This window comes from Rhodnius prolixus, unplaced genomic scaffold, assembly GCF_049639745.1.
Source record: "Rhodnius prolixus isolate KJV_2025 unplaced genomic scaffold, Rpr scaffold_9, whole genome shotgun sequence".
Taxonomy (NCBI): Eukaryota; Metazoa; Arthropoda; class Insecta; order Hemiptera; family Reduviidae; genus Rhodnius; species Rhodnius prolixus.
The window spans coordinates 17339428-17355909 of record NW_027411604.1 but is presented as its reverse complement, the minus strand read 5'-3'; the positions used below and the strand labels follow the sequence as shown (position 1 = coordinate 17355909).

The 16482-nt window shown below is 29.8% G+C and overlaps 1 protein-coding gene across 4 annotated transcripts in view; it reads left to right on the top strand.

Annotated features, from left to right (window-relative positions):
- The window catches only part of LOC141454324 (protein Tob1-like), a 175326-nt gene that overhangs the window by 96028 nt on the left and 62816 nt on the right, over positions 1 to 16482 (top strand). For 3 of the 4 annotated variants that reach the window (XM_074128433.1, XM_074128436.1, XM_074128434.1), the window contains exon 3: positions 6592 to 6626. The exons of the other annotated variant lie outside the window; for it this stretch is intronic. The gene's annotated coding sequence lies outside the window, so the exon portion shown is untranslated. The remainder of the gene's footprint in view (positions 1 to 6591; positions 6627 to 16482) is intronic. 4 annotated transcript variants of the gene reach the window in all.

Below are 16482 nucleotides of genomic sequence, written 5' to 3'. Positions count from 1 at the left end.
TGTTCTTGAAGAAGGAAAAAATCCTTAATGAAGTACAAACAAAATTTTAAAGGGATGTGTTTGTGCAAATCAAATTATGCTGTTCTGATTAATCACCATTTGTATTTGTAAATAATATTTACTTTGTTCTTTAAAAGTTAGTTGGTTATTTGTATTTGTAAATAGTATTTACTTTGTTTTATTTGTCATTTACAAGTTAGTCGGTTACTTGTATTTGTACTCGTAAATTAAATTATGTTGTAATAAAATCAAAATCAAAATGTGTTTGTGTAAATCAAATTATGCTGATCTGATTAATCACCATTTGTATTTGTAAATAATATTTACTTTGTTCTTTAAAAGTTAGTTGGTTATTTGTATTTGTAAATAGTATTTACTTTGTTTTATTTGTCATTTACAAGTTAGTCGGTTACTTGTATTTGTACTCGTAAATTAAATTATGTTGTAATAAAATCAAAATCAAAATGTGTTTGTGTAAATCAAATTATGCTGATCTGATTAATCACCATTTGTATTTGTAAATAATATTTACTTTGTTCTTCACAAGTTAGTTGGTTATTTGTATTTGTAAATAGTATTTACTTTGTTTTATTTGTCATTAACAAGTTAGTCGGTTACTTGTATTTGTAAATTAAGGTAAATTCAATTAAGTTGGTTAACTAACTTGTAAATAACAAATAAAACAAAGTAAATAATTTTATGTTAGTTCACTTTGTTTATCTAGGCAGGCTAACTTTTTTTGTACAAAACACTGTTGGAGATCGATCTGGACTTATGGAGCCAAACTGTGCAACTCCTTGAAACCTTCTAACATTCAGTGAATCCAATTCAATCCAATATGAAGCGTTTCGTCATGCCTACGTCACTAATTTAATACGTGTTCAAACATAATTACGCAAAATGTTTCACAAATTGATACAATTCTTCATTTCTGAATTTTTTTTGGGGGATACCTACACATTTTGACAAATAAAAGCCTAAAAAAAAAAATAACCCTTTCATATTTTTTTTTTTTTTTTTGTATAAAGTAATCTAGCATAAGTTAAAGTGACAGGATTTCATACTCTGCCGGTAATATATGCATTCATATATCAAGTACATATTGTTTTGTGTGACCCGCATACAAACGGTAGGTGGCATTTAATGTTTGTATATAGAATGGGCATCCCCCTCAATTTTTTTTGGAGGTGAGGGTAAGGTACAGGACCTTGTGTATTGGGCGGGGCTGCCGAATCAATATAGTGAAATTGGAACATCTATTTGAACAGAATACATGTTTGTGAATGTATTATTTACCAACGTCACACAACCTGTGTTACACATAATTGTTAAAAATATTTAACTAGAGCTCCGGTTCTTTCTTTCTATCTCTCTCTATATATATAGTCCATGTCAACTATTGCGTCATAATGGTAACGCCTCCACTAATTTACAATGTATATACACATAATCAAGGTAACAGGCGCACCTTCTTGTTTGGCATTTTCAAAAAAAAAAAAAAAAAAAATTAAAAAATAAAAAATAAAACAGACAGAAAGACTTACGTATTGGGTGAGGTCGGCTTGTCTACCTCGTGCCCGAAATACACATTCATTGATCTGTTACTTTACACGTGTCTCAAGAATTATTTTCTTTTTTGCTCTAAACTATTCCCTCTCTCACTCACAGGCTACGTGTCGGTCGTTATCCCAGACTCTAGCATACTAAGTGGCCTCATTACGTGACTATATCGCGACGTGAAAAACTGTACAACACATTTATCTACAGCTATATCTTTATGGCAGGAAAAAAAGAAAAGAACATATTACAGATCTGTATGTAATTAAACTTAACAACACAAAGTGTGCTGAAAATATTTTTTAAAATAAAACTCTGTATTTAGTTTACTGAGTTTTCCAGTATTAGATAAAAGAATGGAATTCTCTTACTCTACTGTATGGTAGTATTGTAATCGTGCAGACTTTGAATTTTGTGTTTACACCGAAAATATAAATTTTTAAGGGCCTCCCAGACTTTTTTTTTTTTTAATTTTCACAAAAATCACTCCAACGTTATTTATTATTATTATTATTATTTTTTTGGGGGGGGCGCATCAACAGCTGAGGTCCCGGAGCTTTTTCCAGTGCACTGCCGGCCTCCGGACAGTGTTCTCTCGTTACATACAACACTGTCCATCACCAGTGAGTTGTAAGCAGCTCCTAGGAAGAGAAAATCTAAGGGTCAGCACTGGATTCGAACCCGGGACCTCCGCGTGGGAGTCCAGTATGCTAACCGCGTAGCTAATCCTTTCCCTTATTTTTTTTTTTTTTTTTTTTTTTTTTTTTTTTTTTTTTTTTTTTTTTTTTTGCGCATCAACAGCTGAGGTTATTAGCGCCCGGAGCTTTTTCCAGTGCACTGCCGGCCTCCTTTCCCTTATTGTTATTATTATTTTGATAAAATTTGTACTAGTTTCATAAACGTTATGTAGCCTTGTCTGTGAGTTAAAGTTAACTTACTTGTTTACAAGCTCATAATTTTTTTTTTTTTTTTTTTTTTAAAGTAATGCCTATTTTTTAAGGCGAGCTTTACACCAAATTAGGTGTCATATTTGGAGACGAATAACAAATACACTTTGCTAAAAGTAAACTTCTCATATTAACCATTAAATAAAATCTAAGTCCTATCGACCGGGAATTGAACCCACTAACCTACAATAGATCTTAGCTTTACAGGTCTCACTTCTAACCGCTCGGCTACTGTGGCGCCTTAATTACTTCTTTAATTTATAAAACCCATTATAAATTGTAAAATACTTAATATAAAATATAACTACAGGATGACCAAAGTTATATGCTCCACCCACTTTTTTTTTAAACGGCGGGAAATTTCGAAAAAATAGAAAACACGTATTTAATCATTTTTAGTCTAGCTTATTTTCAGTGGTTGGCCCATTTTTTCTTAAACCCCAATTCCCGAGATACAGCATCTAACTTCTTTTTTTTTTCAAATGGAACGCTCTTAAAAGAAAACTTAGATACCTTGCACCGTTAAGTTCTCTCTTAAGGAGTATGAGCCAATTAGTTGATTTCCTAAAACTCCACACCAAACGTTCTGTAGAGGAAAACAACCTGAACGTCGAATTACTCTAGCCTGCCTAGATCTTGTCTTTGCCACCATGAGTGCTGCTACAAGCAGAGCGTGGGAGTCCAGAGTTTTGGCTTGCCTATCCGTTGATTGTGCCCAGTTTGAACAGATTCTTTAAAAAAAATAACGTAATTTTGACAGTAAACTGAAATTTGTTTTTCATATTTTAAATTACCATAACTTTTGAAAAACCTAACCGATTTCAAAATTTTGTTTTTTGTTTTTTAGGAGCTCAAATACTATAAAAATATGCAAAAAAAAAAATATAATGTTCCATTTGAAAAACAAAAGTTGGATGCTGTATCTCGAGATACAGGGGTTTAAAAAAATTGGTCAATCACTGAAAATAAACTAGACTAAAAATGATTAAATACGTGTTTTTTATTTTTTCGAAATTTCCCGCCGTTTAAAAAAAAAAGTGCGGGTGCAGCTTATAACTCTGGTCACCCTGTATACTTAACATTTTTTATTTACGATTTTTTATTTTTAAAATAAGTAAGTATTTTTGAAAGGAACGTGAGATAAATAGAAAGAGAAGGCGTCCCTATAAAACGCCATTTAAGCGTTTTATACAGGTTAACAAACTGTAAAATGTTGAAACAAAAATTAAATATCTTATTGTACACGTTAAAATTTTGACAATTTTAGATAGTCATGTTAGAATTAACAGCAGAATTTTTAAAAATAATATACTACATTATCATGAACTGTTCAGTTTTTAGTTGTACTAAACAAGTCCTTATCAAGCGCCGATAAAACTGAACATCCTTATCACTTTTTTATTTAACTTTTTAGTTTATTTATTTCAAAAGATATTTTATCTTTTTTTAGAATCAATAAAGTTTAAAACTTTATATTTTGTGTTTAGAAAACCTTAAATACAGTGTATAAAACCATTAAGAATCTTAAACAGTAAATTGTCGTGTCAACTAAACATCACGGTCAAACTAAACTCGTTGTCCTATTTTTTATTCCTAATTAAAATATAATTGCAGGGTTTGGGCAGTAATCACGCGAAAAACCTCTAAAATATAACAGACTTTTCACATTACTAAAATAAACAATAAAATTTGTTTCCAGTAGTATTCTAAATATTGTATTTTGAACAGAGCTGAAAGATTATCACGTGGACAATACACGTGGACATTACACGTGGACCTTATCCCATCCATAAAGCATTATTCTACTTTTAATCTTACAACTTCCTCTAGTTAACTACATAGTTATTTATAATCTATTATTTAAACTAAATAGGGAGGATACAAAGATGAGAAGAGCCCTCTGTTGACATCCTACTGAACTAATAGTGTTGGCATGTAGATTGAAAACAATACATTATTATTATTATTATTTCAGCCATTATCTTTCTTAATTGTCTTCATCTTTAGAACAGATTAATATCATTTTAAATAGATATCTGTTTGGACCAAAAAGAGGTAACCTACTAATTAAGAATAATATTATTATGTGGATAAATTTCAGCATGAAAAGAAATTTTAAGCGTGTGAATCATTCACAGAGGGAGTCTGTGAATCCTCTGTATTACTATTATTACAATTTTAAATTGTGTAAACTTAGTAAAGCATTTAAAGAAAAGATATATCTCCTACGACTGACGGCATAACTTTTTAAAGGCGCGTCAACATCTTAGGTCATCTTTTTTGCAGTGCTTTGAGGAAGAATTTATCACCTCATATATCCTTCATAAGTACAGCCTAGAAAGCTAGAATTGTGTACAAAGATATACCACTAATAGGACAGAAGATGAAAAAGAAGATGGAAAAAATGAAGAAAATGTAAAATTCCCAAATTTTGTCACCTTATATTTCCGCCAAAAATAGTGGTAGAAAGCGGGAATTGTGCACAATTGAAGAAATCGATAAGTACTATAATTGTTCATATTTTCGCAATCATTGCACTAATAGGACAGGAGCTACAGCAATTCGAAATTTGAAGGAAATCCAAAACTCCCAAAACATTAACACCTTATATCTCCTTCATTAATACAGCTAGAAAGCTGGAATTGTGCACAATTGTAGAAGTAAACGGGAACTACACTTGTCCATATTTACGCTTTTATTACACTAATAAAACAGGATATCTCAGAAATTATAGGTCTAGCAGGGTATTATCAGCAATGTGAAATATGAAGGAAATGTAAAAGTCCTCAAGTTTATCACATTATGTTTCCTTCACAAATACAGCTAAAAAGTGGGATAATTCTGGAAAATTGTAGAGGTAGATGAGTTCTACAAATGCCCATATTTTCGCCGAGATTATACCAATAAGAACGGGCGATACAGGAGAAATTTGTGCAATTCAGAACATATAAGAATAAATTACTTGCATAATTAATCTTGCACGGCGTAAGATATCCATCAAATCTTTCGAAGTTTAAGGGAACTGTCACTAATAAATGGGTTGTTACGACAATAAGCAGGCTGAGAGCGAACCACGCGGTGTGCGGATCTTACCTTCACAGGATCAACAAAAGGTCCTCTCCTCTTTGCGTAGATTGCGATGAGGAGGAGGATTTCAAACATACAATAATGGATATGTCCGCGTTATGTGGTAGAAAGGAAACGAATGTTTGACGACATATACAGGTATTTAGATGCACCATTTCGCTACGAAGACATAATATTCTCCACCAACATCTGTGTGCTTAAATCTGTAGCAGAGCTAGCAATGAAATATGAATGTATTTAAAAGTTATAGAATGAATAGAAGAAAATGATTAGAGAAGGATTACGGTGATTTTAATTTCGGTTAAGCTATAAGGATGGCAGGAATATAGAGCACTGATCCGTCCATTAGTTGTAAGGTTTATGTAAATAGTTGTATTTAGTAGAGGGATGAATGTGTGAAGCGAATGTATTTGTAGGTAAGAATGGAGAGTGAGTGATATTCTAGTGATAAGCACCTAGACGATGCTGGCTGTATGGCGAAAGCCAATGCCAAAATAGAAAGCAAAAAAAATCTTTCGAAAGAAAAATGGACCCAAAGGTAATTTCATAAAAGAAATTGGTATTCATATTTGTTAATTACGTAAAAAAAAACTATATTTAGAAAAATACATTAACTGCAACAATTTTCTGTAGACTTTTCTATTCTTATCATAGTTTTCATAATTTTTCACGTACATTCATTCTAAGAAAGACATAATTCATAATTTTCTTTTACTTTGCATATAATTATCGTCTGATTTTTTTATTATTATATTTTCTTTTTTTTGTGTTTATATACGTGTTTTGAAATGTTACTAGTACTTGAAATATTTTATTTTTTTTTAAACCACGTATTGTATGGCTGTTTAAAAGTGAATAAAAATTACTATCGGAGTCTTTTACTTTCCATTCATCTGCTTTATTACTTTAACGACAGACATAAAATAAGTACATTGTTCACCTACGTCATTTCTTGTTAAGTTTTCAAATTTAGTAACCGTGCTGTTCTGGTTCTTTGCAGGAGAATTGCTAGAGAGTAGAGGAATATAACCGGAGGTAAATAAATACATTTTTAAAATATTTGCCTTTAAATTTTTTTAATATTTCTATATAATTTGATTAAGTTCAAGAAAGAATTAAATAATATTTTTCTGCAACCATGTAGGGAAGTTCTCATTACTCAATTAAAATCAGCTGTGTGCCCAACTTCCCACACTAGTGGGGGGAAATTCCCATTAGTGTCACTTTCCTCACTAGTGAGTGGAAAAACTTTATTGTGCTTCCTTGATATAAGAAGTTTTGTTATTAAATATTTTCTGTAAAACTTTAATAAGCTTATTTAACGTAACTAAATAATTAAAAAACGAATATTAAAAAAATAAAATAAAAATTGAAAGGAATATAGAAATAAAAATAATACTTTAATAAATAATTAGATATTTTTAATTATAACAGTTAAAAAGGTTATAGTGTTACCTTATAGAAATTTAAAATGGATTCTAGTGATTCCTGTTTAGTTTTTTTTTTAGTTAATAACCCTAATGGATGCAGAAAAAATATAATATTTAACTCGAGTGTAAAGTATTTTCCTCACCCTCGGCAATTTGCACTTGCACTCGCCTCGCTTCGCTCGCTAGTGCGTGCAAACCCTGCCTCGCGTGAGGAAAAGTACTACTTTCCACACTTGTTAAATAAATAACTATTTTTGAACAAATGTTACTTAAATTATTTTTAAGAAAACACTCGTAAGTGTCCCCAGATTTACACTAAACTTTCCTCATTGTTGTCTTAGGCTATCATTATTTATTAGAAAACTTATCTTGGAAGTTTAGACCGCCATTATGAGTGCGATAGCGTGAAAATGCTGGCAATTCAATGTGCCATATTGATTTATAAGTTCAGGAAAATTTGGCTTTCACAATTATTACGTAATAATAACTTCCTAAACCAATATTTGATTAGAAATGACATAATATTAATAAGTGGGCACCAATAAGAATACATTATATAATTGATTTAATCTATCTAGTTCTTAATTATCATTTATTAATCTCGCTAAATCCTTGTATTTTATCCCTTTTTTTTTTGTAATTCTTGGAAATTATATATAAAAATTCAAAAATTGAGTTAATGTACGAGTTTTTGGAGCTGTAATGTTGTATGTAAACATTTTTTAAAGTAAATATTTGGCAACAAATTGTAACGTTTATCTTAATAATTAAAGATAGCCCCTTCTCTCCGAACTCAGACAATGTAGGGGATCTGCTCTGTTACACTTCTCCCCTCCAAATTAAATTGTGATATTTTTACAATGTCATCTGCCAGGAATTTACTACGTAATTTGGATCATAGAAAAAAGAAAAATGTCAAATATGTGCACATTGTTTTACAATTTGTTATTTGTAAGTAACGGTTGTTTACTAATCGTTAAAGAATAACAAAACTTATAGTTGAAATAACTAGATATTCGCACTATTTACAGATTTGCTACAATTTAAATTAAAATTATTTTTTAATCCAAATTTTTCCATATTTTTAATGGTTTTCTGAATTCTGTTGGCGAGGTTGTCACCCTGTCACGAATTCCACTTACTTTGTGAGCAAAGTAGAAATTTAAATCTATGTTTTGAACTGAACTGTTGCTTGTGTTTCGCCAGTGAGCTTTCAATTTTATATTATCTATAACAAGGATGAGCAAAACGCGGCCCGCCAAGCATTTCTAAAGTTGAATTTATTTTATCGACTTTCTCCCATCAATATATTGTTATAAAATTAATTATAATAAAATGGCGAGTTACTTGTCGACGACGTTTTTAAACATGCAATACGAACGCGCCGCGTCTGCGCGATGATTTTTTTTGTGACGAGATACACACTTGTCGGTGACTTGTTCAAACATGCAATATGGACGTTTCGTAAATTATTAATAAGAGTTAAATCTATGTGCGGTCCGCCAAAAAAAATAAAATTTAAATTTAAATTGGCCCATTGATTAAAAAGGTTGCTCACCCCTGATCTATAATAATAATGAGTAACATCTCTGTAAATGGGGGAAGGATTGTCTCATTGGTTAGCAAATTCGAATCCACCTGTATAATAGGCAGTGATTGAAATGAGAAAACACTATTTGGAAACCGATGTAGCACTGAACAAGAAGTTCGGGCGCCATTTACCTTAGCTATTTACGCGCCTTCAATTATTATTTTTTGTAAAACTATAAATTCATTTGATGTTTAATTTTTTTAAAATATAGGTTCTAAAATGAGCTTCAGTATATATATTTTTTTTGTTTTATCGTTTATTTAGTTACAATCAACGCATTTTATTGCGTTATAAGAAACAATGATAATAATATACAACATTCACACATATCAGAGTGGAGAAGTTACCCAACGGGTAACACTCCAATAACATTCTAAATTCTACTGACTCTCTTCATCAGAGAGGAGATCACGAGGCAACACTGTCTTTTAAGACTGTCCTAGGAGTGTTGTCTGGTAATGTTCTAGAAGATAGATGTTGTACAAGTGGATTGTGATTAGATTGAATGTTAAGATGGAATTTTCTGTATCGTGTTTTTGCAACTTGTGTGACGAAAGGAATGTTCAAGTCTGTGTGAATGGTTTGATTGGTGACGTAGAAAGGAGCATTTACTATAGAGCGAAGAATTTTAGACTGCAAAGACTGGATCCTTCGCAGATTTGAGCGTTTGGTTGAACCCCACAGTTCGATTGGCCATTAGCCTAGACTTGCTTTAATATACTTACAAATAAGTCTTTTGTTATCTAGAGTGAGTTTTGATCTGTTGTCGAGTAGTCTTTTCAGTTGTCGGAAGCGTCTGATGAGTTCTGTTCTCTTAAGTCGTGTATGAGGGTTCCATGTAAGTCTTTTGTGGAGGTAAAGCCCAAGGTAGCGGACTACGTTGACTGCTGGTAATTAAATTAATTAATAATAAAATTTAAAATTACAAAATTTACGCGCTCTTCTTGTTTAATGCTGCCCCATGAAGAACTGTAGCCTCCCCAAAAATAGCCAGTTTTTTCGATCCTAGGTAGCCTTTTTTGTCATCTTTTCACCTTCAAAGACTTGATACAAACAGCGCCAAACCAACTCACTAATGGCTTCCGCCAATATCTAGCTTAAGATAACCTTGGTCTTTTAACGATTCTCTCTTTTCTCGTTTTTGCGTTCCTTGACTTGGAAAATTCCTGTTTCTCATCGTTCATTTGCCCTTAAAATGAATCGAAGATCTTGGTTGTAGGTGACTAGTTGCCACCCAGAACTGTTTCTTTTTGGGATGCCACCATTTACAATATTTCAATTTTTTTTTTTGGATTTTTCACAAAGGACCTAAGCCTCTTCTTACTAATCTAGTTTGTCTCAGTGAAAAAGCGTGTTCACCAACTAGTCGCGTAATATGCTCCAGCCCAGTCGAGGGCTCAGGAAGTGAAAGAAAAAATCGTTGAGGACACCATCAACTATAAAAATCATTCATAATTATTTAATAGTTTTTGGAGAGTTACAAAATCGAAAATGCACAATAAAAATCTACATCAACTCCATGATCGTGAATTAAATAAAGCCATTTCTAAAAATATTTATTGTATAATGTATTCACTAATCATGTGCTATTTAGACATTAACTACGTTAATGAGGATAGCTCTATTAACTGTCACCTTGTAATACCGTTATCTATGTATACATAAGTATAATACATGTCTACGTGCTATGTACGTCGACCTGTGAGTATGTACGAGGTATCTTGCCCAAACACTCGTAGCATGTCCTTCATTCTTTTTTGTTATCAAATTAGGTTGTTACGAATTTATATAACCAAAATTTAAACAATAATAAATTGTAAAACAAAAAACTTTTAACTTCCAATAATTTAGAGAATATATTTTTTTTTTGTAATATTTTTGAGGTATAGAATAATATTTTATTATTCTATAAGATAGAAATTCTTTAAGATGCGTCTATTTAAATTGTTGATTCAACAGTTATTTTCTCTAATTGTAAAACCGGATTCTTAGTTTGTAATGTCCAAGAAACAATCAGTGTGATTAGATTTAAGGATCTTATCAGCAGAACATGATGAAATGCCCTTGATATCCTTAGCGTTCAAAAAAAAAAGCGATACATTGGTGTCTTCAGATGACTAAAAACTTCGAAAATGAATTTTTGCTGATTTTTTCCTCACAAATAAAGTACCGGTCCTTATCGCAATTCTTAAATTAACTTCGAAAATACTCCTTCACTAAAATACCCACTAAAAATAAAGTTTATTTATAGAAATATTTAGCTTTAAAATAAAATAAAAAACCAGTTAACTTATTTTTCTCGAATAATTTTGTAATTTTAAAAATCTGTAAAATATTTTATCTTTAATCCAAACACACAGCTGTATATTTAAACATTTCTGTCTTATAAAATCATTTTTATGGATATAGAAGGCGTTGCCCTCAAATTTTATTAATATATTTCTATTAAAATTTATATATCTTCTGCCATGTTTTTTTTACTTTTCCATTTCTCTTTCTACACAGATTTTATTTATGTTTAAAAAGCTATAAAATGGGAACTTTATTATGAAAGATGAGCTACACCATGATGTAATTGAGATTTTTGCCGTCACTGGATATAATAAATATTTTGTATTGAAGTGGTTAGCTTCCTACAGGATTCTAAACACGAATTTGCATTAAAGAATTTGTTAATGGAGAAGCTAATTTGAATAATAATTTGTTGCGGAAGCGATTAGGTCAATAGTTAAGTGTATTTGACTCCCACTCAAAGATGTCTGCTTCAATCCATTGCCAGTTCTTAGTTTTTCTCCTTGGTAGAAGTTTGATGCTGCACTTCTTCTTGGTAATGATCTGTGACGTTTGTAACGGTAGAGAATTCGTTATAAAGTAGTCTCTACTGACTTAAAATGAAAAGATTATAATTAATTTTTTAATTGAAATTGATGCGTTTAAAGCCACCAAAATAAGATTCACCAAAATAAGATTTATTGTTGTGCTGGGTTCGATTCCCGGTCTTGAGTCTTTGTTTCTTTCATCTCCCCATTTGTCTACGACTCCTGATGGACAGTTTTTCGTAAAACCTGTCTGAAAAAATAATATTTCAATTGATAAAAACCACTGTTTTGGTTAAATTCAAAATGAGAGAGAGCCATCCTCCTCACTGGCGGATTTCCAAAATAGAATTAATCAAATAATGGCCATCTAGAGGCTCTTACGCATATTTAATCGATTAAATCATTAACTATTTGCATTTAGGGTAGTTGCAGTTGGATATTTCCAATAGTGTATGCATTTAAACTTCACCAAAAATATGCTGCTATTGTGGTAAGAATTTGCCAGTAGCAGCATGTTGCAATTCATCAGGTGTGGAATATGAATTAGCCTAACGTTCTTGCTGGAAACCAAGCCTTCTGTATTGTATTTAAATAAATTCCTCGTCAAATTGCCTCCAATAAAATTTTGTAGCCCTTACTACATTGTTTGGATTTGTCGCAGATAAACTTATTTAAAGAAATTATAAGATCAAAATCAAATTTATATTTTAGTGTTAGCTGGAGATTTCAAAACGACGTTCGACTCCAGCGACTATTATTAGGGACAAAGAGATGAGTTCACTTTAGGACATTCTATAATATACGAGTATATATGCATAAATATAAACAAATAATTTATAGCAAGCGACATATATAGTTATTCTAAAAAAACGTTTTGTCCCTGACACGGTTGAAGTGTGCTTGGCCTAGCTTTTATAAATACATAAACCTTTGTAAACTTAAAAGGCTTTATTTTCAATTCAGCACAAAATAAATTTTTTTTTTAAAGTTGAATCACTAAATTTTAATAAATACTCCTTAGTGTTGTTGTAGCGCTAAATTTTGGTTTACTTTACTACGAAAAATTCATCTGAGCTAGAATAAAGTATTTTTAGCTAATATATATCTAATAATAAAAATTGCAGTTAACTTAAACGTGGTTTTAAATAATTGAGAGAAATAAGTACAGTTTTCTGAATCTGTCGATATTCTGCGCAAGCATTCGAACCTCATTCAAACTCTTGGACAATGTACCAATATAAAGCCGGTTTTTTATAAAACCAACCAGTTGGTATCATTATGTCTATATCTTAATCAAGCACCTTGACCTACACAGATCCTTATATGTGTTTTAATTGATTTAATTATTAATATTATATGTATTAATGACTTTAATTAATACATTTTTAGGAGCTTTAAATCAATTAGTATTAAATGAGACGCCGCAACTTGTCATTTAATAAAGGAAATTTTTTGTTCATTTTATGTTCTCTAAAAATAAAATAAGTAATACCTAACAATAATAATTAATCTTCGTTTAAGGAATATGAAGGCATTATTGAACAAATCTTTAATCAAGGTAACAATTTGAAGACTAATATAATAGAAAATTTGGTACGGACATTAATATAACTTTTCTGACTTGAAATTTTACAATTTTTTAAGTACATACCTATTTTTTAAGGCAGGCTTTACGTCCAATTACCCAATTAGGTGTCGTGGATGGAGGCGACTTAGCAAACATACTTTTCTTCTATTGTCCTCATATTAAAGATTGAATAAAATGCAAGACCTACGACCGGGAATCGAACTCAGTATCCACACAATGCATCTTAGCTTTGCAGGTCTTGCTTCTAAACCGCTCGGCTGCCATGGTGCCTAAATTTATTATTTGTCTAGGGTTGTCGCCAACTGCCCTTTTTTGGAAAGGACTGTCCTTTTTTAACACCTGGTTGCCCTTGTCCTTTCTTAAATTAGGAAAGGACGCCTTTGGTCCTTTTTTCAGATATTATTCACACAAATCTAATCTATTTTATTGTATTTTTGATTTAAGTTCTGACTTTCGAGACTTCTTCATTTGACGTGTTGTTTTTCTGTTCTAACTGAACTGAATAGGTCAACAGGTTATTGATGTAACGATGAACAAAATGCAAAAAATGGTACTGGATTTGATGATTTCTGATTAATTATATTCTTATGATAGGTGAATTCCTTTCATAATGTCGACGCTGTTTTGAGGCCTACTTTTTTTGCAATTAATCAGAGATTTCTGCATCAATTTTTCAAATAACCACTATACCTTTGTATACCTTTCGAGAGGTGATTGTATCTAGATGTTTTTCATGAATAATGAACGTTTTAAACTTATATAATATTTTTGAGAAAAATAAAGTCGAAAGTTTTTGGAAAAAATTAGAAACTTGCTATTTCTTATGTTTGGGCCACAAAGTTAAATACTTAATATTATTATTTTGGAATACCAATTAACTTATTTAAAAAGAAGTTTAACCTTCTTTCTAATGAGCTTATTGAATTTACTGTAGCTTCAATAGTTTGAGTAATATAGGCAATTGTTTGCTAAAAAGTAGTAATACCTTGAAAAAAACATAAAATTAAAAATATCTATAAAACGGAGCTGAATCGAGCCATAGTTTATAATATAGAATTTTTTGGTAGCAAATGATGCCCAGAATCGCCTCCCGAAGTAACGGTAGTCTTCCGCTGAACGCCCTGTATATTCCCGGGCCATAAAATCCTATCGACGTCCCTGTATGTACCTAATATTTTTTCGGTGTCCTTTTTTGGAACTTTATAGAGTTGGCAACCCTAAATTTGTCCTAAGCAATAGTTGACCTATATTTTTCGTTCTGTTGCCACCATATTTGCGCTTGTTCTAGAAGCTTTACTTTACTTTTAGTTACATACGTATATTTAATCTTTATTAATAGGTGATAAGTTAGAGCTAATTGCCAAGCTGTAGCTGCGCTGGGGGTCTGGAGGAAGTTGATAAGGGCTTAAATTACTTTGAAAAGGGACTTTAGAAGTTAGAAGGAAGCCCTATGAAGTCACCCGCTCAGAATTGTCTAAAAAGAATTGAGACTAAAGAATCATCAGTGCCGTTTTCGAATAAATTTCAAAAAATAAATAAATCCCGTAATTTTTTAATCTTTTGGCTGATTCTTTCCAGAACTCATTCCTGGGACCGATGGTAGCATTTTGACACAACATTTGCTACTCATGATGCAAGTATGCAGGAAAATAAATATGGCACATGTTTAGTCGCAACTGTGTCAACAGTCTGATAGATTAATAATGTCGGGCGTTATTAATGAATTTGCTTAAATTTTAAATTCAATTAAAATTTAATCTAGAAGACAGATTAAATTAACAATTGATGATGAAATGCATACTTAACTAACTAATTCCTAAAATTTATAATGAATAAATATGTTATTTCTCTCCTTTTTACACCAAACTTAGGCTGCAGAAAACAGTGTGACGCAATATTCTCTTTTTTAAATAGAATTTTGTTTATTTTTTTGCTTTCCGACACCAAATTGTTTTTACAACCTGATAGTGGCCCGCCATTACTCTTATCTGGATTGGTCGCTTTCAGACAGTAATTAAGAAAATAATAATATAAGGAAAAATGGCGCAATACTCCATTTTTGCGGCGCAATTAAATTTTTATAATTAAAATTTCAAATTTTCCAAATATTTTAAAATTAACAGTGGAAAAAAACCTTTATTTAAAGAATATTTATAGAAAACAGCTTTTACTTTAATAAACAAATGAAAAATACAAAAAAAAAAAAAATGAAAACATTAATTTCCAGAGAGAACTGTATAAATCCAAATTACAATTTATGTGTCCCGTGACGCGTAAGGAATGAGGAATATTCAAAGTTTCTTCCATTTATACTTCCATTCAAATGAAGAAATACGTTCACGTATTTTTTAAAAAGTTTTGAAGAGAATAATAAGAAATAATAATAATAATAAAGAAATAATGTAATCACACAGAGTATAAAAAATAAATAATACAAAATTTAATAATAGTAATAATAATAAAGAAATAATGTAATCATACAGAGTATAAAAAATAAATAATACAAAATTCAAGAATAATAATAAAGAAATAATGTAATCATATAGAGTATAAAAAATAAATAATACAAAATTTAATAATAATAATAATAATAAAGAAATAATGTAATCATATAGAGTATAAAAAATAAATAATACAAAATTTAATAATAGTAATAATAATAAAGAAATAATGTAATCATACAGAGTATAAGAAATAAATAATACAAAATTTAATAATAATAATAATAATAAAGAAATAATGTAATCATATAGAGTATAAAAAATAAATAATACAAAATTCAAGAATAATAATAAAGAAATAATGTAATCATATAGAGTATAAAAAATAAATAATACAAAATTTAATAATAGTAATAATAATAAAGAAATAATGTAATCATACAGAGTATAAAAAATAAATAATACAAAATTTAATAATAATAATAATAATAAAGAAATAATGTAATCATATAGAGTATAAAAAATAAATAATACAAAATTCAAGAATAATAATAAAGAAATAATGTAATCATATAGAGTATAAAAAATAAATAATACAAAATTTAATAATAGTAATAATAATAAAGAAATAATGTAATCATATAGAGTATAAAAAATAAATAATACAAAATTTAATAATAATAATAATAATAAAGAAATAATGTAATCATATAGAGTATAAAAAATAAATAATACAAAATTCAAGAATAATAATAAAGAAATAATGTAATCATATAGAGTGTAAAAAATAAATAATACAAAATTTAATAATAGTAATAATAATAAAGAAATAATGTAATCATACAGAGTATAAGAAATAAATAATACAAAATTTAATAATAATAATAATAATAAAGAAATAATGTAATCATACAGAGTATAAAAAATAAATAATACAAAATTCAAGAATAATAATAAAGAAATAATGTAATCATATAGAGTATAAAAAATAAATAATACAAAATTTAATAATAATAATAATA